Source organism: Wyeomyia smithii, chromosome 2 (genome assembly GCF_029784165.1).
Source record: "Wyeomyia smithii strain HCP4-BCI-WySm-NY-G18 chromosome 2, ASM2978416v1, whole genome shotgun sequence".
In the NCBI taxonomy this organism is placed as follows: Eukaryota; Metazoa; Arthropoda; class Insecta; order Diptera; family Culicidae; genus Wyeomyia; species Wyeomyia smithii.
In genome coordinates this window covers 175866797-175891683 of record NC_073695.1, presented here as the reverse complement: position 1 = coordinate 175891683, position 24887 = coordinate 175866797, and the positions used below count along the sequence as shown (strand labels likewise).

Below are 24887 nucleotides of genomic sequence, written 5' to 3'. Positions count from 1 at the left end.
CTGGCGATGGTCTGGAAAGATGGTCCATTCCACCATAAATTGTTTCTTGAAAGAGCTTTGGCTGACATGCCACGCGAAACAATATCAGCTGGGTTGTCGAATGAACGGACATATTTCCACTCGAAGTTATCTGTAGCTACAATTTCGGCAACTCGATTCCTAACAAATATTTGTAGTTTTTCCAGTGGCTCGCTGAGCCACGCTAATACCACCTGACTGTCGGACCAAAGTATTACTGGAACACCTTTCAATTCCATTGCGTCGATGACTTTCTTTACCAAACGATACAGGAGGCGCGCTGCTAGTAGTTCCTTTCTTGGAATGGACAGCGGGGGAATGGGGCAAACCTTGGACTTACTTGTTACTAACTGCAAACTGGCAAAGTTTTCGTTGTATATTGAGCGTAAATACACACATGCCCCGTAGGCTATTTGAGAAGCATCTGCAAAACCGTGTATTTCAATTTGTTTTGCTTCGTTCGGAACTACTTGTCGGACTACACGAAATTCTTCATTGAGAGGTAATGCACCAAGAAAGTTTCTCCAATCATTTAAAAGCTCGCCATCAATGGGATCATCCCACTTAAGTTTATTTTTCCACAATCTTTGCATCAATGCCTTTGCCAAAACTATAACAGGTGAAAACAAACCTAACGGGTCATAAAGTCTCGCTATTGTGGATAGTACCTGTCGCTTCGTTGGTGTTGAGTTGCTACAGTCCGGTTGGGCAAGGAAAATAAATTCGTCCTTTACAGGATCCCACATCAACCCAAGAGTTTTGATTGCTTCGTTAGCACTAAATTCTTCTATTCTCACCATCTCGTCTCGATCTTCTGCAGGAATAGCGTCCAGAAGTCGCACATCGTTAGCTGCCCACTTATGCAAATGAAAACCACCACGATTTAGTAAAGAAATCAGTTCTTGCTGAAGCTTTATAACTTCATTCAAATCATTTCCACCAAATAATGCATTGTCGACATAGAACATTTTTTTTACTATATTTGCCGCCATGGGATGTGAGTGTTGCTCATCTATCACCAAATGATACAGCGCCCGAATAGCCAAAAACGGCGCTGCCGCTGTCCCGTAGGTAACGGTTTTTAATTCGAGTACTTTAATGGGATCTGTGGGGTTTTTCCTGTAGAAAATTCTTTGAAGTGGGGTGTGACATTCATTTTTCAGGACTTGCCTGTACATTTTAGCAATATCAGCACTTAAAACATAACGGTATAATCGAAATTTCAATATGGTAGTTAATAAATCTGGTTGAATAGTAGGACCAATCATCATTACATCATTTAGCGAAATCCCACCTACTTTCGCTGAAGCGTCGAATACCACACGACATTTTGTTGTAGAACTAGTAGGTTTTAGAACTGCGTGGTGTGGCAAGTACCACTTCTTTATACCTTCGGGATCATCTTCTTCATTCACCTCCTTGCAATGCCCTAACTGCTCATATTCTTCCATGAACTCGTCGTACTGCTTCTTAATTTCTGGATTCCTCAGTAACCTATATTCGAGAGCGTAGAATCTCTTGAGTGCCATAGATCTTGAATTTCCAAGTTGATTGAAAGATTCTTTGAGTGGAAACTGGACAATATATCGTCCTTCCTCATTCCGTTTGAATGTTGATTGAAAGTGTAGTTCGCACTGTTCAGCCTCTGATGCAACACTTTCTTCGTTGTGTACACTCTCTATTTCCCAGAACCGTTGTATTTGTTCGCTTAACTCACTTGTAGATACTGCGACGTGAAAACATTGGCCTATCGAATTCATAGAATTTTCCACATTTACACATTTTCCACCAACTAACCATCCAAATTGCGAGTTCTGTAGCGTAGGTAAATCATCCGACAACTTTAATCGGCTAGGTTTTAATATATCGTCGAGCCATTCCATTCCGATCAATAAATCCACTTCTCTTGGTTGGTAACACATTGGATCCGCAAGTACTATTCCCGTTGGTATATTCCATTTGGCTGTATCAACCGCAATAGTAGGCAGCATTCCTGTCACCGAACCCGAAACTAAGCAATCTATCTCAATCTTGAGTCGTTTTGTCTTGAAAGTACTTGTACTTTGACTCGTTGTCGTATGTTGGATTTCAGACTATTAACGCCGGTTATAGGAATATTAACCGCTTCGCGTTCTGTTTGAATCTTCTGATGCATTGCCTTTGAAATAAAATTAACCTGCGATCCGCTATCTAAAAGCGCTCGACATGTATGCTGTTGTTCATGTTTATCTAAGATGACAACCGTTGCCGTTAGCAAAAATATTTGAGAAGTTGGTACTTCACCCATGTTCGAAGCTGCTGTAGTAGATACATGCTCAGGTGCAGAGTTGGTATCTGAAGGTTGCACAGCAGCCGATGACTGCGATACTGGCTGTCCGATCGCTTTGGAGGCGCTCGAATCGGTGCCTTGTGCAGGTCCTCCTTCTGCATGTAGCAAAGTGTGGTGTCTTCTTTTACATTCTGAGCATGTCTTAGTAGATTTGCATTCAGCTCCTCGATGACCACGTCGTAAACAGTTAAAACATACTTGTTTCTCACGCACTAGCTTAAGTCGGATTTCCACTGAAAAATCATTAAATGTTGAACACTTGAACGCAACATGTTCACCAGTACAGAATTCGCAACTGATAGAAGTAGCGACATTCGATTTTACATTTGACATATTTTGACCCAGTTTTGCAGTGACACGGGAGGAATGTTTGACTTTGCTATCAGTTGTGGACTTTTGACATCGTTCTAATATGGAAATACGACCATTTGGAAAATTGACTGTGTTATCATATTGAGGCATTTCTCCACGTAAAACTGTGGCTTCCCAAAGTTTTTTCGTTTCATCATCGAGTGAATTTGTGAGAAGATAGGTAACAATCATCTCTGATACCCCAGAAAATTCTTGACCCAAATATTTCAAGTTTTCGACATGGCCTATGCATGAATCTAAAAGTGTTCTTAGCTCGGAAAACTTTCATGCGTCATTTTTCTTAATTTCAACAATCCTGATATATGATGATCAACTAGTCGTCTTTTATCTTCGAATCTTTCTGTTAATATTTCCCAAGCGTGGTCATAATTGCCATCTGAAATGGTTTTTGCATCAATTATACCGGCTGCATCCCCAATCAGAGCCTTTTCTAAATGGTAGAGCTTAATACGAGGCAAGTCGTTTGATCGATCTACAACGTCTCGAAACATAACTTCAAACTTTTCCCACTGATCGAAACGACCATCAAACTGTGGGATTGCACGTGGAAGAGATTGTTGAACTATCAATTGCTGATTTGGAATTGCTAGAGCGTTTACAGGGGCTTGAAATAATCCTTCGCTCAGCGTTTCAACCGTTAATGACACATTATCATAGAGAGATTCAAATTCGAAGTACTTACAATCCTGATACTTCCTTTTGTTGGCAGGAGTAATTGCCATGATGCGCTCATGACAAGCATTGAATTCACTGTATGCCGCTTCTATCTTCTTACCGAGCACTTTTACCTTGGGCAGCGTCATCTCTTCACCAGCAACTTGTTCCAACATGTTCTTAACGCGAGTGAGTTTGCCTTTTGCAAGCCCACGCATATGGGCAAGCGCGTCGAGATCATTCGCTTCTTCTTCGTGGCGGCCACCAACACTACTGTTGCCACCACCGCCAGCAGCGCCTTCATTTTTAACGGTGTTCGTCTCATAGCAAAACTTTTGTTTTACACAAATGCACTTAGTCAACTGATTGTTCGTAATCAAACTTTTTCAAATGTTCACTTTTGCTTCGTTCTTATTAAAATGTTCACAAGCACTTTCTATTTGTTTCGTGTGTGTGTGTGTGTGTGTGTTCCGTCTCCAAGCAATTAATTCCCCCAGATACAGCCAAGCTTTACTGCTCTAAGCAGGCGAATTTTCCAAATCCAAGGGCTATCCGGCTCGAAGGACCAAAAATGTTGCGTCGTCTTGCAGTGGACTGTATGATTTTGCAGGCTGTCTGCATGTAGAGATATGCAAATTCCCCAGTGGAATCTGCCCAAGCCATGATTACCAATCCGTGAACGAAAGCTGCCTTCATGCAGGTTTAGTGTAGCACCAACCAATAAAATTCAATTCAAAAATTCAATATATTCTTGGTGTCTGGCTCGACTCTAAAGGCACCTGGGGTTGTCACGTGAGGTATCTGATGAAAAAATGTCAACAAAGAGTGAATTTTCTCCGTACAATAACCGGACAATGGTGGGGAGCCCATCCAGGAGACCTTATTAGGCTTTACCAAACAACGATATTGTCTGTTATTGAGTACGGGTGTTTCTGCTTTCGCTCCGCAGCAAACACACATTTGATCAAACTGGAGCGAATACAATATCGTTGTTTGCGTATCGCCTTGGGTTGCATGCAATCGACCCATACGATGAGTTTGGAGGTCTTAGCTGGAGTACTACCATTGAAAAACCGCTTCTGGAGCCTGTCTTCTCGCATTCTTATCAAATGTGAGGTCTCGAACCGTCCTGTGATTGAAAATTTTGAAAGGTTAATCGAACTTAACTCTCAAACCCGTTTTATGACATTGTATTTCAATCACATGTCCCAAAATATTAACCCTTCTTCGAATATTCCAAATCGTGTCAACTTGTCAAATACTTCGGATTCCACTGTGTTTTTCGATACATCCATGATAGAAGAAACTCGTGGAATCCCGGATCATTTACGCGTGCAGCAGATCCCCAAAATTTTTTCCAATAAATATCGAAACATCAACTGCGACAATATATTCTACACTGACGGATCACTTCTTGATGGGTCCACTGGCTTCGGTATTTTCAATAACAATTTAACCGTCTCCCATAAGCTCGATAATCCTGCTTCTGTTTACGTCGCAGAATTGGCTGCAATTCAGTACACCCTAGGGATTATCGAAAAAATGCCCACGGACCATTATTTCATCTTTACGGACAGTCTCAGTTCCATTGAGGCTCTCCGATCGATGAAAGATGTTAAGCACTCTCCGTATTTCCTGGGGAAAATACGGGAACATCTGAGTGCTTTATCCGAAAAATCGTATCAGATTACCTTAGCGTGGGTCCCTTCTCACTGCTCGATACCGGGCAATGAGAAAGCGGACTCTTTGGCTAAGGTGGGCGCAACAAACGGTGGAATTTATGAAAGACCAATTGCCTTTAATGAATTTTTCTCATTTGTACGTCAGAATACGATCATCAGTTGGCAAAATGCTTGGACCAGAGGGAAACTGGGAAGGTAGTTACATTCCATAATCCCCAAGGTGTCGACGAATCCGTGGTTCAAGGGGTTGGATGTAGGTCGGGATTTCATTTGCGTGATGTCCCGGCTTATGTCCAATCACTATAGATTTGACGCGCATCTCCGTCGTGTTGGGCTCGAAGAGAGTGGTGTCTGTGCCTGTGGTGAAGGTTATCACGACATAGAGCACGTTGTTTGGTCATGCCCTGTACAGCGTGACGCCAGGTCTAAATTAATAGCTTCCCTGCAGGCCGAAGGTAGGCAGCCGGCTGTTCCTGTTCGTGATGTCTTGGCGAGCCGTGACCTATCCTACATGTCCCTTATATACGTTTTCCTGAAATCCATCCACGTTCCAGTTTAGTCCTATCCCCTTCCGCCTACATCCAACCTAACGACAAGAACACGTTAAGACCCCGTATCCGGAAACAGCAATCAGACCCGCACGATACTCTCAAGGCCCGAGGGAGACAACCCAATATGCCAGTCCGTAATGTCTTGGTCCAGCAGCGGAACAAATTTAATATGCTGCTTACCCATGGCAATGAAAACCATCATACAGTAAACCAGTGCTTTAAATGCAAAATATTATAGCTTTAAGTTAGATTTAGTTTCAGCTCGTAGTCGGCAGCGAGGATAAAAAATTTGCTTTTAGTCATTAAGATACTTTAGAAAGTAAGCTACCAGATATATTTGGCGCCGTTAAACATTAAATTGTATTTGTGCCGTGTCAAATAAATTATATATGAACAAAAAAAAAATTCAATAAACTCCTCAGGCCCTAATAAGGACCGATTGTGATCTTCAATAAAAATGTGACCGAACGAGGGAATCTTCTTGCTGGAAACGAAACATCACACACGAACACGTTTCAACTAGTTCATTATATTTGCTCTTCGGTTGTAGGTACAAAAACAAAGGTATTTTTCTTCTTGGCCGTTTTCCGGCTATAGCGTCTTTCTCCAGACAAGCGTTTTCTGCTACTACTGCTTTCTCTGCTGCTTCCGCTCGTTCCAAAGGTTATCAAAAAACTCACCTGACGCGCGTTTGGTTCGCCTCATTTATACGCGCTGCTGTGGCGTTTCCCCTACTTTCTCCTCATCGTTCGCGTGCTGCTATTGGCTGACGCAATGTTCTTCAGTTCGTTGCGTTGCGGACTGAACAATCGGAATACGACGTTTTCCAGATCTCAGCAATCCACCTTCATCAGGAGTAAGCACATTAGGAGCATCCGTATTTCCATTGATTATAGCATATCCACCTTGCGAGCTTGCTGCACTCTTATTAGAGTTTTTTGCTGACGATGTTCCTGTGGAACAAGATGCAATAGAAGCATAAGAGTCACGCAAAGTTTGCGATTGTGTAGAACTGTTCTGAGCTGATTTTTTTTTCTCGCCGATGGCTGTAAGTATGCGTGGGAGTAAGCGCTCTTCAATTTTGGTGCAAAAATTATTACCAAAATCCTGAAAGGCGGCTTTATGTTTCACAACAAGCTCGCCGATAGTGTTCATTCGTTCCATCAGCTCAGTACATTTTTTCTGTATATCGTAAACACATGAAAGCTCTTTACGTCATTCGAAGCAGAGATATTTGAGGGCTATATTCTCTCGCATGGCAGCGGCGCCAGCAGAACTGATCTCAGAGCAACGAACGTGGAGAATTTGCTCGCAGCCTCCAAAGCAATACACTCGGTCGTTCTCAGAGACAATTTTTTGGACACAAACATTGCACGTAATCGTCATTGTCATTGCGGTGAGAAGGTATCCCCTCCCGGGCGCCCCCGCATCGTGAAGCCAAACCTGCTTTTGTAAACGATCGCTATGCCGTTGGTGGGTGCCAAAAGTTCACGCAAAGTTTTCACTTTAGATGGTACACTATTTAACAAACAAACGAGTAGTCCCGACAGTCCGTTTCAAGAACTTAACATTGATGTAGCATACATAATCTGTTTATTAACTTTAAGGCGGTGTACGATACAGTGAAACGCAACGAGCTTTGGCAAATAATGCTAGAACATGGTTTCCCAACAAAACTAATTAAACTGTTACGTGCGACGCTTGGCGGTTACACATCATGCGTCAGGACAGCGGGCGAATTTTCCGACCGTTTGTGACATTATATGGTCTGGATCAAGGTGACGGGCTCTCGAACTTGCTGTTCAACATAGCTTTAGAAGGTGCAATACGAAGGGCAGGTGTGCAGAGGAGCGGCACCATCACCACGAAGTCTGGACTGGAAGACTGGAGAAGAGCAGACCAAGACCGAGTTTTGTGTAGACGTATTCTGGATTTGGCATTTTGTAAAATTTGGACCACTGCACAGTGGGGAATCGCTGGCCATCAGCCAAAAAAATTTTATCGTTAGCTGTTTCATAATATTTTTCCTTTATTGCTATAACATTCAAGTGTCTAAATCCAAAATTTGGGCGCAATATCATGAAATCAGAATTTTTTATGACTTTTCAAAGCGACGTTTTTTGTCTTTTTTTTTTTAAAGTACATTATTTTGAAACGCTCTGTAGCTTCAATGATAGCTTGGATTTTTTTGACTTCAAAGGAAAAGTTGTTGTAAATATTGTGCAAAACAAACCCTTTTCATTAGATATTGTAAAATTTGGTTATAGTAGGCTTGACACTAAAAAAAATTAAAAAAAAACGTGATTTTTTGTAGAAAAGTAGCTTAAAAGTTTAGTTGCCGCATTTTGCCACGGTTGTGACTACATTCAAAATTTAGGTAAAAACGTAAGCTTTCATATGCATACTGTCCGCTGTAGCGCAAAACTGCGCAAATTGTCACTTTAGTGAAAAAAGCGGTAGCAGTTTTTTATAGTTTTTATTTTTGAAGTTGAAATTTCATCCAGGATTAATTTCAATCATAACCATGATACCCCATTAATGAAAATTTATGATATCGTACTCAATCCGTAAGGATAAAATATAAATTTGAGCAAAAATCACAAAATTTATCAATGAAATACATAAAACAAGTGTTAAACAAGAATTAATCATGTCAAACTTTATCACTTTCTGCAAATTTAAAACAATGTTAAAAACATTCAGCCCTTTTCAATTTATGATCATGAAATTCGCTAAACTGATTGAAGTGTCAAATACCAGCAGCAAATTCATACCGTTAAACTCCGGCTAACAATATCCCGTTTGAAGATTGCTTTTGCTTCGCACTCGTTTGCATACAAAAGTAAAGCACACACTTCACTTTATGAAAAAAAAAGCAAAGAACAGTCGCCGCCCTCCGCATCTTTTCGTATTCATTTAGAACGCTGTGTCATTCCAGTGTCTTGGTTTTTAAATTCATAAATTCGTTGAATTTTATTATGGAGCCTTCAACTTCAGCGGCACCACCTAATTCAATGTCAAGTAAGTTGTCAATTCATGGTGTTATACATGTATTTAAATGTCCTCTTTCAACCATGGGAACCGGATTAGGAAGATAACATATATATGAAACAATGAAACATCGAAAATCACTAGAAGAAATGAAAATTGCAGCGAAAGACATTTTTCCTACTGATAAGTATAATGAACTTCAAATTTTCTGGAAACGATTCAACACAAGATTTAAGCGATCACAGCGGAAGATGATGATGATGATGATGACTTTTTCAATTTGTAATAAGTTTGTATTACTTATGTTGTTTTAGTTTATTTAAAAAAAAAACATATATTAATGCAAAATTTGTTTTGTTCAAGGGGTCGTCCATAAATTACGTTTTTTTTTTCAATGGGGAGGACGCCCGGTGGCACTACTTGTGGTCAAAGATCATATAATTCTATAAAAAAGGAAAAAAAGTGCTAAAAAATATTAAAAATTGAGTTTATGGACGGCCCCAAACAAAAAATGGATGCCAAATTCGTGTTCAGTGCCCCAAAATTATGTGAATACCAAGTTTTTGTCTCATTAATCGACACTTTTTTTTTCTTGGCCAGCCTTTGTATGGAGTCGCCCCACTGTGCACTGCGACCATTGTTTTGATCTTTTGTGGTAAATTGTGGTGTGGGATTTGGCATAGGATCTCAACGATCTGCCGTCATAAAAGTAAATAATTCTGAAAGGAAATCTGTTCTATTTCAAAAGAAGTATAAAATCATTTCTCTAATAAAGTTTTTTCTTATGTTTCAATAAACAAAATTCTTTTGTATGAAAATTCGTGTTTTTTTTAATTACTTTGTTATTTTTGAAAACAGCGTTTTACAATCTTCAGCAAAAATATGGGTCCATAAAAATCGCACAATTTTGTAGAGAGATTGAAAATGTTTTATCCATTCTGATTTAAGGGTTATTTTTGGAAACGGCGTATTTGTATTATCAGATGAAGATCTTGGCGGTGAAATACAAAAAAAAACATGTAAAAAGATGTCAATGAAATGTTTTCTTGAAAAATCGCGAAAACAATTACACTGCAAAAGAGTTCCAAAAACTCTGATTTAACTGATTCTAGAAATAACGTATGATGAAAAAAATCCTAACAAACTTTCAATTTCAAATTAAAATCTTGCGCTACTTATTTTTCTATACTTTGTTTGTTTTTTCAAGTAATGTAACTCAGTAACAAACCTCATAGGAAAAACTCAGCTCCACATCGCGCTGATTTCCTGATCCTCTAGGGTACTTGCTCAATACCTTCCTGAATTCCGGATGTTTCAGTTGTTTTCAGCTCCTACTTGATTTTTCTATCAAACAATCGACGTTTTTTGCTCTGTAATCTTTATGGTAGACCATTCGCATAAAATTTGCTCAGTAAGTTTCAATAGGCTGCAGCTGTGGCCAGGGTTGATATTTGTTGAGACTCTTGAGTGAAAGTGAAAAAAAGCATCCATAAACGTTATTTTTTACAATCCTTTAAGAGTTCTCCCTTCCCGCTTTTTGCATGGAAGTGAACTGTCAAAGCACCTCATTATATTTCATGAGATGGAAGCAAGACAACAAAATCAGTTTATCAGTTACCGAAGATTGTCAAGGCATCGGTCAGTGCCAGTGAAAAAGTGTTTCGGTGAGGTTAACTTTGGTTGAGTGGACTGTTTGTTTTTCTTTTTCGCTTTGAAGTGGAGATCATTTGGTTGGATTTGTCGTCAAATTTTATTCCGTAACCGTGAACGATGCGCGCGATCTATTTCATCTGAGTATAACAGCACGTTACTAGGACGAAAATCTAGTGTATCTGAAAAAGTGCAGCGATCATTGGAAGTGAAAATTTAAAATAATTGGCTGTAATTTTCGAAGAATTTTGCTGGGGAAAATGACTTTTATCAGCACTGGCTGTGGCACATTGTGAGGATTGTATCCTTTCGGAATAAACCCGATATTGCCTTGAGGACCATCCACATTCCACGTGGACAGATTTATAACGATTTTGACACCCCCCCTCCCCTTCCGTTGACAACTGCCCATATAAATTCTAAATATTTTGGACCGTGAACATTAAACAACCCCCCCACCCCAAAGCTATCCACGTGGAATGTGAGGCCCCATTGCCGCAAATCCGCTAAAGTTGCATTAGCATAGTGTGGCAATGCAACGTCTGGCCAAAACACTACTTTTTCATTTTTATGGTACTTATATTCTAAGTTTTAAACCCATTTCATACATTTTCTCCTTTTATGGATCAATCTGATATTTATTGCACAGCTCACGATACGATTTCGCCGACCGACCAGGCGTTTCCGCGCTCAATTTCGCTCGAACTTTGCTCTCTTGCAAAGTGCACTTTCGTCCGAAACTAGATTTTCCTTTGAAGGTATTTCATTCTCGTTTTTTTTTTATTTTCAAGATCTTTAAAATAGTCGAACTCTCCACTGTTAGTTTTTTCTTTATTTCGCTCATAAAAATTGAAAATCAATTTACGACGGTATTCTTCCGACAACGCCTTTTACTCAACTAACCGTCACTTGACAGAATTGACTGGTCGTGTTATCAGTTATGTAAAAGTGGATCTTCATTTTTTGGAGAAGGATTTTTCGATTTGTGCAGCTCTTCGAAATCGTAGACCAATTTAAAAGTTGTTCGGATTTTTTTCCTCACAAGTTATACCTATTGCTTAAAATTTTTGCGTGCGTTACGTCTTCACGTTAAGTGATTGTAATGTAGTGGGTAATGTGAATTTGGTTGTAATTATCATAGACTACAATTTTGCAAAATGACGTGTTGTGATGTTTAAATGTAACAAATAAAACTATCAGGAAAATGATACGTAGGAAAACTACGGACGGTGTAAAAAATGCCTTGCCCCACCCAAAGTTGGCGCCTACGCAAGGTATCAAAAGATACGGATCTTACAACATTACAAACATAACTGTGTATCTTCTCTTTCTCGTCAATGGAGCTCAGTATATTTTCGGCTGGGTATTTGTATACGAGCTCTACATAAATCCCACTAATGTTTACGTGTCATCGAATACAACTTTTACGAGATTCACGTACCTGTCACATTTAACACAAGTTGCCATGGGCATGGATTTCATGGATGATCAATCACCTCGATTAATATCATCAAACTTTAAAGAATTCGCGGACTTATTTTAAAAGTAAACGATGAAAATTTCACTCATAGTCATAGCGGTTTTCTTGGGCATATACAAGTACTCGTTTTAAATAAAAACTGCTTCGAAGAAAAACAATATAAACTCGAACAATATGAACTTGGAAAATATTGTGAAACGTGATCAATTTTACCCCAGTCTTTGTACATTTCTATTTCGCGTGGAAATGCACTACTGATTTAATTTTATTCAAAAACTCAAATAATTTATCTCTAAATCTTTCAGCACATGGTGCGTGACGAATTTTTGCAGTAAACGACTTGTTTTTGTTTTGTTTTATAAAATTTACACCAGTTAAACATATATGCGAAAAATGTTATGTGATTTATTTTCTTCCATAACATATAAGAGTTGTTAACCGACAGTTAACCGGAACATTCGCCATGGCGGGCAAAAACATACGTGTAGGCATGTTTTTGAGTTCTTTCTTCGTTTTATTTATCAATTCCTCCTCAGTTTTCGCAACAAACTTGTTGGAGTAGGTCTTACGCTTCATGATTACCTAGAAATTCTCGATTATCGTCCATCTCCACCGCCACGTCGCGATTCGCCATGACCATCTTATTCAGCCACTGTCGATGTGTTATTGCCTGCAGCTCCAAGAACAGTGGACGGGACTGCCTCTTTCTGACATGTATGTTAATGTTTGCCAGGTACTTTTTCACTGTTTGGCCGGTTTCATCGACCTCTTGACCAAGCGCACGCAGCGATGTTGCCACTTTTCTGTTGGTCTCCCTCTTCAGCATTCTTTGGAGCTTCTTGTCGCTCAAGGTCGTCGGCCGTCCGGAACTGAGCTTTCTTCCGATGCTCTGATTGTTGTCCAATAGTGCCAGGATGTTGTAGATGCCGGCACGGGCACACCTGCGGTCCACAAAGGGCCGCACGATATCCGTTTTCGACGTGGCGGGGTACAGTTCTTTGAAAGCGCACACTTCTGAACAGAGTAGCTCCATTATTTTCGCCATAACGGTGAGAGTTCGACTGATTGAGCTGTCAATTTTTTCTGCTCACTCATGGGTTACTACGATTGATGCTCAATGGGTGTTCTATCGATATTCCGCTCGACGACACCACATACAAAATAATCCAAAGAAATGAAATCGGGATTGTTGTCGGGTCAAATTTTTTTTTCCCAGAACTCCGGAACATTTTCAGCAAGCCATCATCTGTCATCATCGAATTTAAAGAACCGACCATGTACTTTTTATTTAATTGTCCGAAAAAAAACTTAGCTCAATCGGACATGATTCAAAAAGCAAAGCCTTAGTGATACATTCCGTATCAGAACTCGACCACAGGACAGGACAATTGCGGGGCTAGCGCTACAATCCTACTGACACTAACAGTGTCTCCCAGGCCGAGACTCAAATATACGACGACTGGCTTGTTAGGCCAGCATCGTACCTCGAGATGATAAATTTGTGTATCATCATTCAATCATATATTATAGCAAGAAATGCTGTTGGTATTGGTATGTATTTATTACAATTACGGGCATTTGTATCTACTATGTGGAAATATGTTGTTGAATAAAAACACGAGCTAATTCACCTTGCGGTGTGACCTGGCCATTCACCTAAAATAACTGTTTTTTTTCAAATACTCTCCAATTCTCATCAACAAAGAAACATAACAGGCTGCTAATAGCTAAGCTTTTCTGTTCAAAATAATAATTTCTTGGCAACCCTGGCCTGGAAATGAAAAATTTGGTGCCGTAATTGATTTTATTAATATTGTTCTGTTCTGTTCTCTGTAACTTTGTAATCTTCGTGAATTTCATTAGTTGAGGGTTTGAGAGGCAGCCCGTTTTTTTTACAATAATTTTATCCAAATCGGTTACGTAGTTATGAAATAGAAAAGCCAAATGGTATTGGAGCCACAAATGGCCGACTCCGAGCTACCACTTCGAATTTTCAGAAGCACAAGACTCGGAAATAGATAATGCGTTCCCTGAGTAAACCCTATTTTATGTTTGCTGCGGTGAAGCAAACCTAAAATAGGGTTTTCTCAGGGAACACGATATCTTTTTCCGAGTCTTGTGCCTTTGACAAATCGAAGCGGTAGCTCGAAATCAGTCGTCTGTCGCTTTGATACCGTTTCACCTTAAATTTTTGTGTTTTCCTTGTTTTGGACCCTTCATTTGAAACTAAGATTGTGACAATCGGTCCAGCTATCTCTGATAAAAGTGAGTGAGTTTGAAAAGTTTTACATACATACACACACATAAAGCAAACGCGCAGCTCGTCGAACTGAGTCGAGTGGTATATGTCATTCGGCCCTTTAGATCACTTTTGCTTTTGTGGTTTTGCGAGTGATTGCTATACCTTTCTAGAATAAAGGTAAAAATCCAAACCACACGAATGTAGCCAGAACGGATATTGCGATATTTTAATAACGTGCATTAGTAACACGCCGATACGCATTACTGCTGTCCGGCAAGACACAATGGCGACACATCGAGATGCCGCCACCACCGAGGCACAAATGTTTTCTACGCTGACGCTTCGCCATCGAAAACATGATTCGCGCACAGGTCTAATCAGTAAACCTCGTTGCTGGAAATGTCCTCAGATTCTTGCATACACCCAAAAATACACATGTGACACATTCTACCGTGACGTTACAACGTTTTGACTATTCTGTTGGCATCATTTTAATTCTAACTTGTATTTTTTTCATGAAACCCTTTGATATTATTACAGATTCGGAAAGTAGACAAAATTTCCTATAAGAATGATGTATGAGATATTTGTTTACTTTGTTTATATTACCTTGGGGAGTGAAAATGTAGCGTGACGTTACAACGCGCGAGAAATTGAGGTGTCGGGACTTTTCTTACAAAAGTCAAAAACTCTGCTCTGTTTGGAATTTTATAACAATTTCTTCTTTCACGATTTGATAACAAATAATAATCGAACATTTTGCCATGTTTAGAGTGCCAATAACTGGTAACATCTATATTTGAGAAGCTTTTATATTACGTGACGTTACAACGCTCATTTTTCAGCAAGGGGTATTCTCACTCCGTTGTAACGTCGCGAAAATATGAATCAGTCGATATCCTTTATTTATCACATATTTCTTAGACATTTTCATGAGAAATAGTTCAATATCTGATTTTATATATTTCTACTTCTACTTTATGTACTTGGTTTGTGAGGTTATCCATAAACTACGTAACGAATTTACTTTGTCGTTTAATGTTTGGGAATGCAGAACCAAACTTGAATTTGGAGATTTTTAGTGAAGGAATGTGAGTTATGATAAAATCATTTCTTTTCATAAGTGACATATGTATCATAAATATTCTCAAATGTGTCTTATCTGACATTATGTGTAAAACATATTAAATTTATTTTTACTATAGTTTTTTCACAGTGTCTGAGTACGTTAACAATTTATTCAGCATTTATATGAAAAACAAGTTTACAAATGTGTCCTTAATTCCAATAAATACAAGAAACCTTTCAAAAATTATTATAATAACGCAAAAACCCCGCTCTTTAACTTTTTTCGCTCCCGTAATATTTCCTTGATTTTTTAAAACTCACACTTCTTATTCAAGAAAATTCGAGTGCATTTTTGCCTCTGAAGAATTTTTCATCTAGACTTGCCCCAAAATAAATAGCTGGCTTATTCCACGATATGGTGTTGGTCGTTCAAAAATGTTCTTCTCATCGTTAAATGTGGTGATGTCACGTCCCGTAATTGCGATAACCATCACATTCGGAAGATTGGCTTGGTATTTCATTAATACGGTTACCTTGCGTCAATAAGGCAATCCACGAGACAGTTGCGATCAGCTGATTTAAGTCTGTTTACAATTTTTGACACCTTCACGTATGTACGAACGGTTATAACGTGAACACAAAATAAAAAGTTTGATTGTTTTTCGTTAGTCAGTTAGTAAGTTTCGTGAGGTTTTAATAGTTTTCACAAGTTTGGATCAGTTTACGTGAATAAATTGGGATGCCACAAAAAAAACAAGCTCTAGCTAGACAGCTGAAAACACCAGCAAGTTTGGTTACAAGTGGTATGTTTTGCATTCAATATGTTTTCAATTTCAAACAATGGTGTCTTTACAGGAACCGCTTCTCTTAGCGTGTATGCTTCGGAACTAACAGGATCTCAGGCAGAACGATATTTGAACATATATGCTATCATTGGGAGCAGAGATCCATATCTGTTGAATATGAGCACCAGCCAGCTTCCAGTTATATATTTCTACGAGTCAATAATTGACTACGTCCTTCACAGGTAATCTACCTACAGCGGCGCCGGTTTTCATTGATTCAAAGCTGTTGAAGCAAAAAAACGTTTTGAGACCGGTATGGTCAAATTAGCAGTGATGGAAATGAAACGAATATGATGCAATCGTCGTTTATTCATCATATGTGCACTTCACGAAGTGTACAGGCCGGGACTTAACTCAAATCCTTTCAACCCATAATGAAATGATGATAGGGTGCATAGGTTTCTGGGAGAAACAAACACATGACTAGACTACATCAGCTCTGAGAAGCGATTCGATCGTTGCGTTTGTCTCTCCATAGGCCGGTAGTTACGGGAAGAAAGGATAGCAACAGGAGAAAATCATGTCGCCTGAACAGCAGCAGAGGTGTGGTGCGGTGAGAGGGAATGCGTGGGGAAAGGAACTACTTCGGCAGCGGTTGAGTTTAAGCGAGAGTAGGAGAGCATACACTGTCATTTTCTTTCTTTTTCTGGCAAAAAATCATATTCATGAGTCAAAAGAATAAGGATATAACAAGTTCTGATCGCTCTCTGTAACAGAGACGAATGACTTCATATACCGAGTTGTGCACATTGAGAACCACGTATTGTGGTGTACACTAATGAATAGAAATATATCGTAAAGAGGAAGGCAAAAAGAGTGCACCAGCACCGATACTTTGTTTTTCGCATACTGACGACGATGTCAACGCATCCTAGGCTTGTTTTATATGTATTCATTAATCGCTAGAGGTGATTTTTTTCCTTCGCTGCAAATTAGTAGAAGGTGTAGGGGAAAGTAGCTAAAGACGGACACCCTAAGGTTTAATCTAAATAATTACTTAGGTATTGCTATTTAGATCGCAGTAGTCATACAAATTGAAACTTAAGGTCATTTGTTTTCATAATCATTTTTGGTATTAGTGAACTTCCTTCAAGTTTTATGTGTTTTGGGTCTTCAAAAATAAGACTACAAATTGCTGTTTTTTGACATGGTTGGGAAAGACGGACACTTGGGGTGGGTAAGATGGACACTACGAAGGTAAATGTGGACACTCACAAAAAAAGATGTACGTTAAGTATTCTTTTGATTTATGTGTTAAGTGATGGCCATTCATTACTCTACGTTACTAGAGTCCATCTATACATCACGTGAACAGTTTGAGAGGATGGGTTTCGATGAAGGCGAAAATTCTCCGCCTATATGGCCTGTTCTAACTGCCAAGTGATTAATATCTGCTGGTTTCTCTCGCGGGCGTACTTTGTGAACATCTGTAGTACACAACAGATGCTACATGAAAATTCTTGGAAAATCCGTGTGTCCATCTTTCCCTACCTTAGTGTGTCCGTCTTGTCCGACCTGGTTGTAAATTTTTCAAACGATCGTAGCTCTTCATCGGAACATCGAAATTCTGCTGGATTTTCACTAGAAAACCGAGGAAGGACTAAATAATCACTTTACTATTGCGAAGAAATGAAAACACTTAAGTTTCACGAGTTTTTCACTATTTTCCGTGGGATAAAAATTACATCAAATTGCGCGTTCACGAAAATATTCTTTGTTTTACTTACAAATTTGGCAGTTTGCTTGCTGAAAACCGATAATGCAACTCAAAAGCATTAACACACTATAAAGAAGGTATTCGCATCACTCAACTATCATGATACATTCTAGTTTGTGAAATATTAAAAGTGTCCATCATACCCGCAGTGTCCGTCTTTACCTACTTTCCCCTACAGCTGGACGATATAAATGTTGTACGCGGAAAGGTAGATATGTTAGCTTTAGTGTACTCAATAGGGTGGTCTAAAACTAGTGTACAAACCGAATTTGCGAAGCAAGATCAATTCAGTGTAGTTACCGCAAAAACTTGCAGCTTGCACGTCGCGGCACTTTGTAGCTATTCTTAAAGTTAACGTTAGGCCGCGAACATAAACTTTTAAAATTGAATAATAATTTTTACCACATATGTACATGTTTCAAGACAAAATATTTTTTTTTAGGTAATGGTAATGGTAATGGGTTACAGGACTTATTACTCAATACATTGTACGGCGAAAGCTATAGAGAAAAAGCATTGAAGAGTTGAGGTACATAGCTTTGTCAATTTACGAGTCGAAGAACAAACAAATTGATGAAAAAGTGCGGCAGCAGGTGAGCAATTCTATAAAAATGTCCTAATTTCATTTATTTTAATTGTTATTTTTGATTCGGTTGAAAATTTGCACAGATGTTTCTATGAGCTAGAAATGTCATTTTGTGTTATTATCTAATTACGACTCATTTTTGAGAAAGGTTTACGTAGAAATTGTAATATTGAGAACAAATATGTTTAGAGCCAGAACGGTTTGCCCGATCGGTGTGACGTCTTCGGCTCAGTTGCAGATAATAATTTTGCTCCTGAAATAAATATCAATGACTCAGCCGGATCAAAAATGATCGATTAAAATAATTATCCTGTTTATGAAATTGCACAGGTGGAAGAAAATACACGAGGTCAAGCAAAGGATGCGTTGTGGAAGCTGTTGCGCATTGGAAGGATTACAGCATCGACACTTAAAAGTGTTCTGAGCACTAATATAATGAAGCCTTCTGTTTCACTTTTAAAAACTATCTGCTATCCTGATATGTCATATTTTTCTACTCAGGCTACAAGGTATGGCAAAAAAATGGAAAAGGTCGCACTTGGACAGCTTACTAGTGTTTTAATAAAATGTCATTGGGAAGCAAAAGTTTATGAATAAGGTTTAATACTTCATAAAAATTTCCAAGAACTTGCAGCTTCTCCTGATGCTATACTTCAATGTGCCTGTTGCGGCAACGTGCCTATCGAAATCAAATGCCCTTTCATTTTTAGAAATGAAAAAGATGTTTTCAGTAGATTAGTTAATTCTAAGTCGCCCTACTTTGTAAGAACACAACATGCATATGAATTAGTTTCGAACCATAAATACTATGCCCAAGTTCAAATGCAGATTGCAGTCACAGAATCAGAATACGGGTACTTTTATGTTTGGACCAAAAAAGAAAATGTATTAATTAGAATAGAGAAAAATGAACAGTTTTGGAGAGAGTCTCAGCAAAAAGCTTCTTCTTTTTTCATCGCTGTTATTTTACCTGAATTGCTTTGCAAATATTATACCTCAAAATAAAAAACTAATAACATATGATAATCGAATTTGTCTACTTAAAAATGAACAAAGAAATGAAAAATAAATATCAACTAGCATTGTATTTTATTCACATATGTCATCAGTTGACAATCGGTTTGCACAAATTTACCAAGATAGCTGAAACATGAACGATCATATCCATTAAAGGAACATTATTATGTCGTCTTGTGATCATAGTCATTGATACATGCTTTTTAACATGAATCCGAACTGTCGCTATCTTCCTTGTTCTCTCAATGTCCATTGCTGAAAGTTGTCCTCCTTGTTTCCGAAACGCTGGAATGTTTAATAAAGCCTTCCTTTGATTCACGTCTTCTTCGATGAGAAATCCACGATCTGCCAATATGACATCATCCTCTTTCACGTTGTACAGAAAGCCTGACGTCTGTGTTATGATTTTATCAGAAGCTCTACCACCTAGCAATAAGGGGCCATCCACATACCACGTGGACAGATTTTTAACAATTTTGACCCCCCCCCCTCCCCCTCCGTGGACAACTGTCCATATATATTCTAGAAAAAATGTATGGACCGTGGACATTACCCAATCCCCCCCCCCCCCCCCCCAATGCTGTCCACGTGGTATGTGGATGGCCCCTAAGCAAAAAGGTTAAACTTGATATCTCAAATAATATAAATTTTATAATAATATTAAGCTCTGGTATGTAAAGCAGTATAGTCTTTCCGACTGAGCCCACACAATTGTGTAGGTAAAAAATGACGGATAACAAAACCTAAATCGAAGCAATTGCTATATTGGAACACTTGCTTGCTCCGGTTTTTTATTTTTCGTAGCAGCGATGTTGACACTAGCGTTGTGAGCAATAAAACAATGAATAGAACCTTCCAAAAACGAGAGAGAAGGCTTTGTTCAAGTCACCTTCTACCTACGCAATTATATGGGCCCGGTCGAAAAGGGATAGTATAGTAATCTTCAAATTAAAAAAAAGAACAGCTAATAGATTTATGGTGCTAGATTAAGAAATCACTGAGGTAATAAAAATGTATACCTTAATTTCAAAGCAATCTATGATTACTGTGACTTTATCTCCGAATGCGTCCCTGAAACATTGAGGAGTATGTTTTCGAAGAACTTCTCTTTCAGGCCAGTATACCAACTTATGAAATGCGGTGTACAATGTGTATGGTATGTGATGGTAGAACAAAAATATTGCGATGCAGTTGTTTGACAGACTTCATAAGGAATGCGAAGGGTTTTAAAATAATAATCGAATCTTAGTTTCTGAAGTGTCATTATAAACATCTGCTCCTTACTGAGGTTGATTGGAGCCAACAAATATGGTTCGATTACATTGAAAAGCATTTGAACAGTTTTGTAGTCATTCAATCCAGTAAACAGTTTTACTTTATTGGGATGTTCCCGAAGAGTTTGCATATCCACTTTAGTCAGCCTTTGTACTCTCTTTAGGTTGTATATTTCATCATTTTTCACCTTAATTACATTTTGCAAGTTATCAATCTCAGCCTTTTGTTGATCGATAGTTTTTTCATGATCAAGTTTTTCAGTTTGTGTGGAATGACATCTGACGGGAACAGACACTTGAACTTTTACTGATTTTCGCCGAATATGTTCACGCACTCGTACTTCCCTCAAGCTTCCAGTTTCTGACGCTGAATCGGTGTCAGACGGTAAACAAACAGAGTGTGCAAAATCTGGAACCAGAATTAAAAAAACTGGTTTGAAACTCACGCATTTGTTGCCCTTAAACTGATTTATTGAAATTTATTTACCTGTATTTTAACTGTTAAATAACCATCAGTCATTTCAATAGTGTTTATTGAATTGGGTAAATAAGATTTGGGATCCAGTCCACACCGCTTTTATCCGTCAGCTTAGCCGGCTTGCCTTTCAAAAAGCACAACAATTATCTCATGAATAAAACACTAAGATTAAAATCACCTGATACGAAATGTCTACCACATATTCTCGAATTTTTTGGTGGCTTTTCCGCCTGCGACAAAACTTTGCGCCACGCAGTCGAACGAATTTTTGCCAAATGACGAAGATGAGGTGTTAGATTTTTGTCCGGATCGGGAAAGCATGAAAATCTAATGTTGTCCGACCGGTTGCTCCAGTACCGCGAATGACAATCCTTCACACAACAATAAAAGACCACTTTTGATTTTTTCACCGACATATTAAAAGATTTCGTGTTTTGTTTTGGTTTTAACCTCCAATAATAACAACAATAACAAACGTACTAGGAAACATTCGCATGTTACGTAACGCGGAAGTTGACAATTTTCAATCCCCCCTCACGCAATGCATTGTAATATAATATAATAGAATAATATTAGAATTTACGTTACTCATGGATGACCCACAGTTTAATAATTAAAAACATTAATCCATTTTACAAAATTTATTCTCTATTAAATGACAGATGTAACGTGAACTAATTTAGGCGCATCAAGTATGTTTTTAAACATAGACGAATATTATATAAGGGGAGAAAAAAAATTTCGTTACGTTACACGCAAACTAAACCCGGTTGTAACTCAAGTTGTATTCAACCTAGCTGCGATCTTTTAGTATCAAATTAAAGGTATTTTTGAGTATAAAGAGAAACAAAATATTTCTTTGATTAAATGTAAGGAGTTCCCATGAAGTAAAAAACTGTACCTTTTTCGTGACGTTACAACGCTAAATTACCCCTGTTTTCATATAGGCCTAAGATCAACATATTTGAAATTTCACTTCAAAACCCTTTGGGCATCTGAAACTTATGTCACAGTCATATAACATAAAAAATGTATTATAAATACATACTCCTGATCATTTGTAACCATTTCAAAAATATGTAGCCAAAATCGCTTGTTTTTTGTTAATTTTACTTGAACTTTGCAATTAGTTTTCTACAGTTTCTTAAACACTATAAATTGGACATTTACGTTTTTGGAAGGTTCAAACACTTCAGAATCTAGGAAAAATATTTACATAGCTAAAATATGCATTTCAAAAATTGGTTTGTTGGTGTAGCTTCGCAGAGAATGTGTCATGTGTTCTTTCGAACTAGCAAATCTGCATCGAATAGCAGATGATAGTCAGGCATGTTATACCGTGACAAACACATAATACTTCTACAGGCTTGTTGGGGTCTAATGGGCCAATATTATGACTACCGTATATTATGGCTATCACACATTATGGCTTCAGTTAGATTCGCATCAATTAGTTTTATAGGATTCGTTTTACAGATAGCTCTTAATATGTTTCCCACGATTCAGATTGTCTTGGCATCGAGTATGAGAGTTTTATGATAACTATAGGTATTGTCTGAAATGGATTAAACTGAACCAAAAGTTCTAGATTTGATGCTTCTTACAGAACACTAAAACATCTTTTCAACAACTAATTTTAATACTAGTTTGTGCTGTAACTCCATTTCAGATAAGAATTTTTTATCCACAATTAGGATACTTAGTGCTTTCTTGGTTCATTGTTGTTCAGTCTGATTTTCAGTTGGTTCGGAAGAAACAAGTTTACTAAGAGAGTAAATATAGTATTTTATTTAATAGAGTGACAATGGAAAATGTCTAGGAATCATCTCCCGTAATAGGTCTCATAATTTCATAACTTGTTGACACCACCGTTTTCACTCAACACACATCAATTGCTGACGTGTAGTTAAGATTGCTTCCTGCATGGAGATAAATTATCTCAACTTTTTTCTTCATCGCTGCGATAAGAATCGTCATCTCTTTACGTATTAGTCAGCCTTACATGAGATAAGTATTCGTACACAGAGCTATTGAGCGTAAATTTAAAAAAATAATAAAAAAACGGTCCAAATTGATTATTTTTAGACTTGATCGTACTAGAGTGTGTGTTTCATTAAACTACGAGCCTCATAAAAAAGGGGAATTCATCACCAAAAATTTTGATTCGTTTTTATTTCAATTGTTTGTTTCGCTTCTTCAGTGTTATTTTTTTCAGAAAACATTACCGGAAAACAACCAAATCCGATTGTTACTTGAATAGATTTTTGTAACCTACATTTTAACGTCAAAGATAGATCAAACATCGCACTGTCAGATAAATAACCAAGCACCATTACCGATGGAGAAGAATTCATGAAATGTATAGCCAGACTGATTCAAACGTTATTGACTGTAGTTTGGAAATAAAGTTTCTTGTATTTGTCATCCTTAAAATTTTTGTGCTGAAATTTTCATTTATTTCAGATTCTCAAAAAGTCAAGTAAGCAAAATTATGCAGCTGATAAATAAGCAAAACTGTATTGTGACAGAAGCTCACCGAATGCATGCTAATTGTTAATATTATATCAATTTAAAAACGTCTTGGTATTTCATTTGTTTAACATGTAGCAACCCACCTTTGACGGTTTGTCACTTTTATAACATTTATCATATTTTTGCAGTTTCCTGAATTAGATTCCATTCAAGAATAAAGCTATGACAGTTCTTGTGCATGAGAGTCGACATCAATGCGAAGTTTTTGAGAAATAAGAAATACACACAGTTAAAACAAGCAACCCAAATTTCATCAAACTACTAAAGGATGTTATTGAAGTTTCCGCTTATTCATTTAAGACAACCGTTTGTTAATATAAAAATTAACCAAAGAGATTTATTGGTGCTAAAATCGAGTTTTGCTCGTGCGTGAAGTCTCTGACTCACTCTGTCACGATCGTCTAACATGATGAATGCTTGTTCCAATAAAAACGAGTTTAATATGTGCTTCACTACGCACATGTGTTTTGAACATATCTTCCTCGAGCTAGAATGGGTATGGTTTGGGTTCAAAATGATTTTTCAGTAAATTAATGCAACATAAAATAAAATTTCAGAAAAAATGAAATCAACTTCTATAGATATGTAGAGAATAAATCGAGAGTACTTATTTTGGAACTATTAAAACTGAGCTCATTATAAAACGCGCCTAAATATTCACTGACGCTCTATTTAGTCAAAATGCGACTTATTATCTTACGCTAGACTTCTATTCAATTACTGATAAGACGAAAGGACACTCACTACATTCGTAAGTTCGACTAAAATTATTATCCCGTAATATTGCGAACAAGAGTAGATAATATATCTTCGAATGAACGTGTCATGAGTTCCAGCTTCCAGCGCTATCAAAACATGTGACGGTGTTGCTAATCAAGCAAAACGTGCTCTCGTGCTAACCGAAGTCGCTGCTGCTGGCTGATGCATCTTGAATGTGGCCGGTGGAGAACCCAAACGCTCACCCTCAACACACTTACGAACGACCGTGTACCTTCGGATGAATCCAATCTTATCAAATAAATTGCGATCCTTACAGCAATTGAGTTCAATTGAATTAAAACCTCATGACAAATTTAGATGACCGACTACTACATGCACAAGCTTGATTCGATTAGGTGGATTTACGAGCCGTTAAACAATGCAAATCAAGACTGACACGGTGATGGGATTCGGGAAGGATAGTGCTATAAACAATGTTATCAAAGAAGACAAAACTGCCATTTGGTCTCGTAGAAAACTATCTCTAGATAATAGCGCAAAAGAAAAGTTCATTTGAAACGCACGTGCTGTCTAGTAACGAACAGCAATTGGAACAATTTACATCCAGCCGTATGTGGTTAAAAATGTTTCTGTGCAGTAGCATGACCGACAGGATTAACAACCACTATCATACGCAGAATC

The 24887-nt window shown here is 38.0% G+C and overlaps 1 protein-coding gene and 1 long non-coding RNA gene across 2 annotated transcripts in view; one reads left to right on the top strand and one right to left on the bottom strand.

The window, feature by feature from the left end:
- Nucleotides 1-24887, top strand: part of LOC129722494 (synaptic vesicle glycoprotein 2C-like) — an 86322-nt gene that overhangs the window by 13136 nt on the left and 48299 nt on the right. The window lies entirely within an intron of this gene.
- Nucleotides 20626-21446, bottom strand: LOC129722495 (uncharacterized). Its single transcript, XR_008727608.1, has 3 exons — nt 21133-21446; nt 20964-21078; nt 20626-20885 (listed from the first exon to the last, which is right to left on the bottom strand). It is a non-coding gene; the product is annotated as an uncharacterized LOC129722495 (long non-coding RNA).